Genomic DNA, 6,805 nt, shown 5'->3' with positions numbered 1-6,805 from the left:
TTTCTTTTACTTTATCGAAAATTAAAAATATAACACAAAATTCTTCACCGGTTTTTATTTCAGAATTGAAAATCATCTATCGCTTCATGGCTTGTCGAGCTACGCATTGTGGTACGATAACATGGAATATGACGGTTCTTTGCCGCAACATGATTTATTGGTAAGAATGATCATTTGAAGTAAATCATTTCGTACCGTTTTGTTACAGATTTATCATATTAGAGCCCATTTTCCGTCATTGCAAAAAATAGCGTGTGCAACTCGTTGCAAAACTAAATTTTTTCAGCACTCGTACACTGAGCTCAAAATTCCATTAAATTGTATGTGCATAAAACATATAAACACAATTCGGCTGTCTAATGTAGGTTTTTATATGCAGCATTTAAAATATATTGGCCTTTATTACACTTTAAAGGCAAAGCATGTGATATATAAATGCACCAATATTATAATCTATGTAATCCGTGAATGAATTATGAGTGTATCGTCCAGAGCTAGCAGAACACGCACAAAGGATGCAAGAGAAAAAATCGTCAATACACGTTACGACAAGAATGGAGGACAACATTCGAGATTATTCTGCTGGGTAACATTATATGCTTACAGTGAATCTTCCTTTATTAAAAATTGCATTTCTCAACAGGTACACTTGCAGTTATGGCAAAAACCAGAAGTTCCTCATTAGGTTTCATTAGGAGCAGCATGAATAGACGTGGAGTCGGAGAAGAACGGAGGACAGCAGATCGGAGAAGACCGGAGTCGGAGAAAAAATATAGGAAATCAATTCCAGCAAAAGTCGTGCAGTCCTCCATCAACAGCATTATGTAAGGTCTGAATGACGATTTTCATAAAACAAACGACATTAATTCCAGAAATTTCTTCCGGCAGATCAACTGCAACTTAGCCCGATCGCAGCCGTCCAGATCTGTCTACATCTAGGATAAAACAGCCTTGAGAAATTCAGAAAACTCTCATCCGATATTTGGTTGCACGACGTCCCTAAAGTTTAGAAGATAGACGCAGAAGTTTGATTGATGTCATTGGGGGAATCGTCATCACCTGCTGATCCAACACGAATCTGTTTTGCTCAGGCTCTGTTCTATAGAACATCACTGAGAAGAGTGCGACTGTTAGAAACGGCACGCATCCCATAGAAAACGAGTACGTGGAAACACCATCAGGAGCAGCAACCTAATTAATGCTATTTTCATGGAGCTGCCTACAAAATTGTCAAGTTATGTTTTCACAGATTTTTTTTCTTCCGGATAAGAGTTGAATTGCCATGAATAAAATGAAAACTTGCATATCGACATTTTGTTTTCATTAATTATCATTAATTATAAAATCATAAAATGAAAATGTTCTGGCAATCATTTCAAAAACCCTCATGATTTTTATTAATTGCCGCACATAAAACATATGCGGATGATTAATAATTAATAATAGGCCTGCACATTAAATTATGTATGCGTTGCACATAGAATAAAAGAGTCCGTAAAATTTTCTATTTTATGTGCAGGAACAGTAAAGTTTATATGCAAAGCTTGATTGCAAAAATCTATGTGCCATGCACATAAAAACTAAATGGACTTTCAGCTCAGTGTAGTATTCATCCAACTAGACAAGCCTGTTTGGATAAACGTATAACTCGATATCAACTCGTACAACTCGTTATAAAAGTACAAAAAGTTATCAAAATAGTAGTTTGTGAAACAAGTTGCAAAAAGATGATTTTTTCAGCGGGAGTCGTACGTTTATCGAACGAAGCTTGCCGAGTTGGATAAATACTACGAGTGCTGAGAAAATCGAGTTTTGCAACGAGTTGCACACGCTTTTTTTTTTGCAATGACGAAAAATGGACTTTAAATATGACAAATCTGTACCAACATTATACTTGCACATATCCAATTCCTTCTAGAATTTACTCAACATGATCATTCTTGCCGTGCCACATTGCATGATTCGATAAACCGTTAAGCGATATTGATATTGACATTTGCTTTAGACAAGTGATGAAGGCATGACAGAGCATGTCATTTGTAGTCAAGCGTAAAATAAGCACATGGAAGAAAGGCAAAAATGTGCAGTAAACTTTATGCGTCGAACAAATACATTTGGTTTTTAGCTGTTTTTAGATGCGTGACCGAAAAATAATAACATATTTTATGTTTTGCAGTCTAAAATTATTTACAATATTTACACATTTCAATTAAAGCGAACTCAAATCAATATTTACCATAATTACCATTAGAATTTTTTGATTACGTCATTTATTATATGATAATTGGTATTTCGTATTGAAGAGGCCGTTTGCAACATGATATTCAATTCATTTTGGGCTGTCAAAAGAAATCTTTTCAAACAATATAATGAAGATTTCAGTATACTAATTATTGTAAGATAAGTTTTTCTGATAGGAAACCGTGCTAGAAACGCATGTGCAATGCAGAGAGAAATCCAGTAAGACTCGACTGTCAAGCACTTTGCTATCTCGTTCTCCCAGGGATTATATTCCCTCTATGTTATTTTTTTTGTAGCAAGCGGTCATGCTCTCTCTGTGCATAGATGGTAGAATACATATTTGAAGACAGAGTCTTGAAAGTGTAAAGGAATTACTCTGATTGACATGGTTCTGTAGAAAGCATTTCAAGTCATATAGCATAATGAAGAGGAGATTCTAAATAGTAAATAAATAAAACGAATAACAGTTAAGTTGAGTTTTAGTTTTTAAAACTATTATCAGTTATTACAATATTAGTAAAGAACATACTGTTGTGGAATTTTCAGGCGAACCAGAATAAATACACATAATTAAATGGTATAAATATTAGAAAAAGCATAGTCCAAACCAGTGTTTTAACGTTATTTGGCTACTAATGAAAGTGTGGTATCTCACAATGGTGTATATTAGAATCTATTATCCTTATTGACAAATTCTCCCAGAAGTACTTTAAGTATTTTTGATCTACGTTGGGTTCTTTTTGAGCCTATTGGAAAAAGCGGGTAAACAGAAAATGTGACCTTCCAATTTCCATCTTGTACTTTTAATCCATCCTCGTTAGTTCTACTCACCCGTTCTACGCAAAATTCTCAATAAGGTTTTCTACCCAACTGTCAAATCTTAGCTGGAATAAATCCTCATTCTATACAAATTTAAATGCATCCCAAATGTTATATTTAAGCTATTCTTCAACGTATCTTGTTAAATTTACTTTCAACCAGATTCAACAAAAAAAAACCCGACTTAATCCACCTACAGTGAACGCAACCCTTCTTACACTTTTGAATGGTTGTGTGTGCTCAGTGCATATTACATTTTCTATGCATATGACCTTCAATTGAATGTAAAATAACTGATATTATCATGTTTTTTAACGATTTCAAAATAAAAAAGAGATATTTCTGGAAATTTAACAATTTTTTAAAAATACAAAAGACTGCAGATTTGATTTGCCGCCTTAAATGGCAATATTACAGCTTCTGTTTAAGCCGAAAGGGTTCAAATCGGGTCATAGACGGCTGAGATATTGGTGTGACAATTCTTCATTAGTAGTCTGAAAATATGTCTCATATTGGTATTTCACAGATATCTCTGAAACCGAATTTCCGATTGCAGAAAAAAATTAATGGGTCCAATGACAAAAACATAGCTTTCGTTTAAAGATAAAATCGCACAAATCGGTTCAAGGACGACTGAGATCTTGATGGGACATATTTCACCAATGTGTGAAGTTGATACGTCTAATGCTTTATGTTCGTATTTCAAAGATATCTCCGGAACCCAATGTCTAATTGCAAAATCAAAATACAATGGGTTCAATGGCAAAGTCATAGCTTTCGTTTAAAGATAAAATCATGCAAATTGGTTTGCAGACGGCTGAGATATTTATGTGACATTATTTTGTTAGTTTTCTGAAAATACACTTCATGTTCGTATTTCTCACATATCTCTGGAACCAAATGTTCGATTGCAAAAAAATAAACTCGTACAATGACAAAGTCATAGATTTCGTTTAGTGCTAAAATCGTGCAAATAGGTCCACGGACGGCTGAGATCTTGATGTGACATTTTGTAACGCACACACATACGCACACACGCACACACGCACACACACACACACACACACACACACACACACACACACACACACATACATACATGTGCTCAGTTCGTCGAGCTGAGTTGATTGGTATATACGACTTGGGTCTCCGAGCCTCGGACTAAAAGTCGGTTTTTCAAGCGATCTTTATACCCTTCTTAGGGTGTAAGAAGGGTAAAAACAATAAAATGCGGATTAAATAGTGACGAAGGATATCTCAACTAATCTTAGATACGTATAATGAGCCATGCAGACAACTTGCTGTTTGTCTCAGACAATTCATTGACTTCTTTAATGTCAAATTTCCCAAAGAATCATGACGCCTCTGTGTTGAAGTCAAATGCGAGGTCAAATGAGCAAACAGTAACATGGTGTGCGAAACAGAGAGCGAGTAGGTACAATGCGAGAAGAATATAAACTTCCACTTTCCACAGCAACCTCGTATAGCTCTCCAACTGCTTCAGCGTGCGTCAATTTCGATATGGTGCACCGGCATGGTCCCGCCGGATACAGTTCAACGAGCTATATCAAATTTATTATACATTTCCACAAAAATATGCCTACCACACTTCTGCTACAACATTTGATTTTCCGTTTGCATTCGATTAAACATAATCGATTAAGTTTGCAAAAAAACATCAAGCATCCCTTTTTTTTCATGATGACATTTTGAAGTGTGTGTAAAACGATCGTCATATTTTGGGTAGTTCGATTTACGTGTGTATCGATCCTTTCGGACGCGAGTTGGCGCCACATGTGGTGTCGCCAAAATTTCGTAAGAGTGAATCATATTGTTAATATAGTATATTTGATTTTATTTTAATTCGCGAATCGGACCAAAGCCTAAGCAAATCATTTTAGAGATTTTGTCAAAAAAAGGCCCTTTTCATATCTAACGTCCGTCTTCTCCAAACAAAATACAGCGAAAAAATCAACAGAAACGATGCTATTAATAAAGCGCACGAAATCGGCGAAAAGAAACACTGTGCAACCGGAATCTCTCACATGAATCCTTTGGGAATCATAGAAACTCCTTGCAATTTTCAACGGAAATTGCTCACAATTTTTCATAGAGATTCCTAATAGTTTCCGATGGAAATTTTTGACAGTTTCTCATTTAAATTGCTCACAGTTTGCCACTGAAGTTTCTCACAAATTCCTTAGTTCCAATAATTTATTATTCATTTATTACCAGACTAATGCCGGAGTAACCTGTACAGTGCATAGAAGTCTTTACCATTCAGCACGGTCCATGGTGGCACTTCGCCAACCACACAGTCTGCGGAAAGTCCAGAAGTTCCCGTCAGATTGTAGTCGAAAACAATTTTCACCGGATTACTGTCCGACATTCTGGTCTCGTGTCTGTAAAGAACTACCGGTCTAATAGGCGTTTTGTAGATAGTCAGTTTGGTACGGCGGCGAACTCTATTCGATCGGAACGTTTTGCGGAGTCCAAAGTACGTACGATTTCCTGCCATGATGCGTCTCCGAATTTCTCTGCTGGTATCGTTATTGGAGGTACACGAATTCTTGAATCACCCCGATTTCGTCACCACCAATACAAACTCGTGGTGGGTGGCTTACGTCTTCGACGTGTTGATGACTAGCCCAATCCGTTTAGCTTCGCTTAGCAAAGTTACTTTCCATAATATCAATTTAGTCGGCGAAACTAAATAACTGGATGAAGTTCGTAAAAATCGTACCACTCGTGTCAATCCCTTATTTATTTATTACCAGAATAAGGCCGGAGTGGCCTGTGCAATACATAAAAGTCTTCTCCATTCAGCCGGTCCATGGCTGCACTTCGCCAACCACGCAGTCTGCGGAGGGTCCGCAAATCGTCCTCCACGTGTAAATCCCTGCCCTTCGTATTACTCTCCAGAGCGATGTTGAATAGTGGACACGGAAGACCATCACCTTGCCGTAGCCCTCTGCGCGTTTCGAAGGGACTCGAGAATGCCCCTGAAACTCAAACTACGCACATCACGTTCCAATAAGTTCCTTAGATTTTTTTTTCAGTTTTCAATTGGAATACCTTTCAATTTTCTAATTACTTACTTACTTATGGATCCTGTACACCTCCGGTGGTGCAAAGGGCCGACTTGAAAGATCTCCATCCTGAGCGATGCCCGGCTATCGCTTTAACCTGTTGCCAGGTTAGATTTCGGTCCACTTCTTTTATTTCTTTATTGAGGCTTCGCCGCCATGAGCCTCTGGGTCTGCCTCTGCTGCGATGTCCCGCTGGGTTCCAGTCTAATGCTTGTTTACAGATTTCGTTTCCGCCCCTACGTAGAGTGTGGCCGACCCAGCCCCACTTCCGATGCCGAATTTCTGTTGCTATCGGCCTCTGGTGACAACGACGATAGAGCTCGTTGTTTGAATTCAAGTTGTGAAGCCACCAGGCCCGAATTATATACCGCAGGCATCTGTTGATGAACACCTGCACTCTGCAGCCGTTGAGTGTTCTCCACTGATACACACCATGTTTCGCTAGCGTATAACAGCACAGATTTCACGTTAGAGTTGAAAATTCGTATTTTGGTGCGTTCACTTATCTGCCTGTTTTTCCAGATATTTCTTAAACTCGCAAAAGCAGCCCTTGCTTTCTTGATCCGTGCGCCTATGTCGATCTTGGTACCGCCGTCTGACGCCATTTGGCTACCAAGATATTGGAAGCTTTCAACATTCTCCACTGGTTGCCCGGC

The 6,805-nt window shown here is 38.0% G+C and overlaps 1 long non-coding RNA gene across 1 annotated transcript; it reads left to right on the top strand.

Moving 5' to 3' along the window:
- The first annotated feature begins 454 nt into the window (after positions 1 to 454).
- LOC134214815 (uncharacterized) lies at positions 455 to 1,499 on the top strand. Its single transcript, XR_009979924.1, has 3 exons — positions 455 to 586; positions 644 to 824; positions 889 to 1,499. It is a non-coding gene; the product is annotated as an uncharacterized LOC134214815 (long non-coding RNA).
- Positions 1,500 to 6,805: the final 5,306 nt, after the last annotated feature.

The sequence above is a fragment of the Armigeres subalbatus genome, chromosome 2 (assembly GCF_024139115.2).
Source record: "Armigeres subalbatus isolate Guangzhou_Male chromosome 2, GZ_Asu_2, whole genome shotgun sequence".
Classification (NCBI taxonomy): domain Eukaryota; kingdom Metazoa; phylum Arthropoda; class Insecta; order Diptera; family Culicidae; genus Armigeres; species Armigeres subalbatus.
This window is presented reverse-complemented; position numbering and strand designations above follow the sequence as displayed.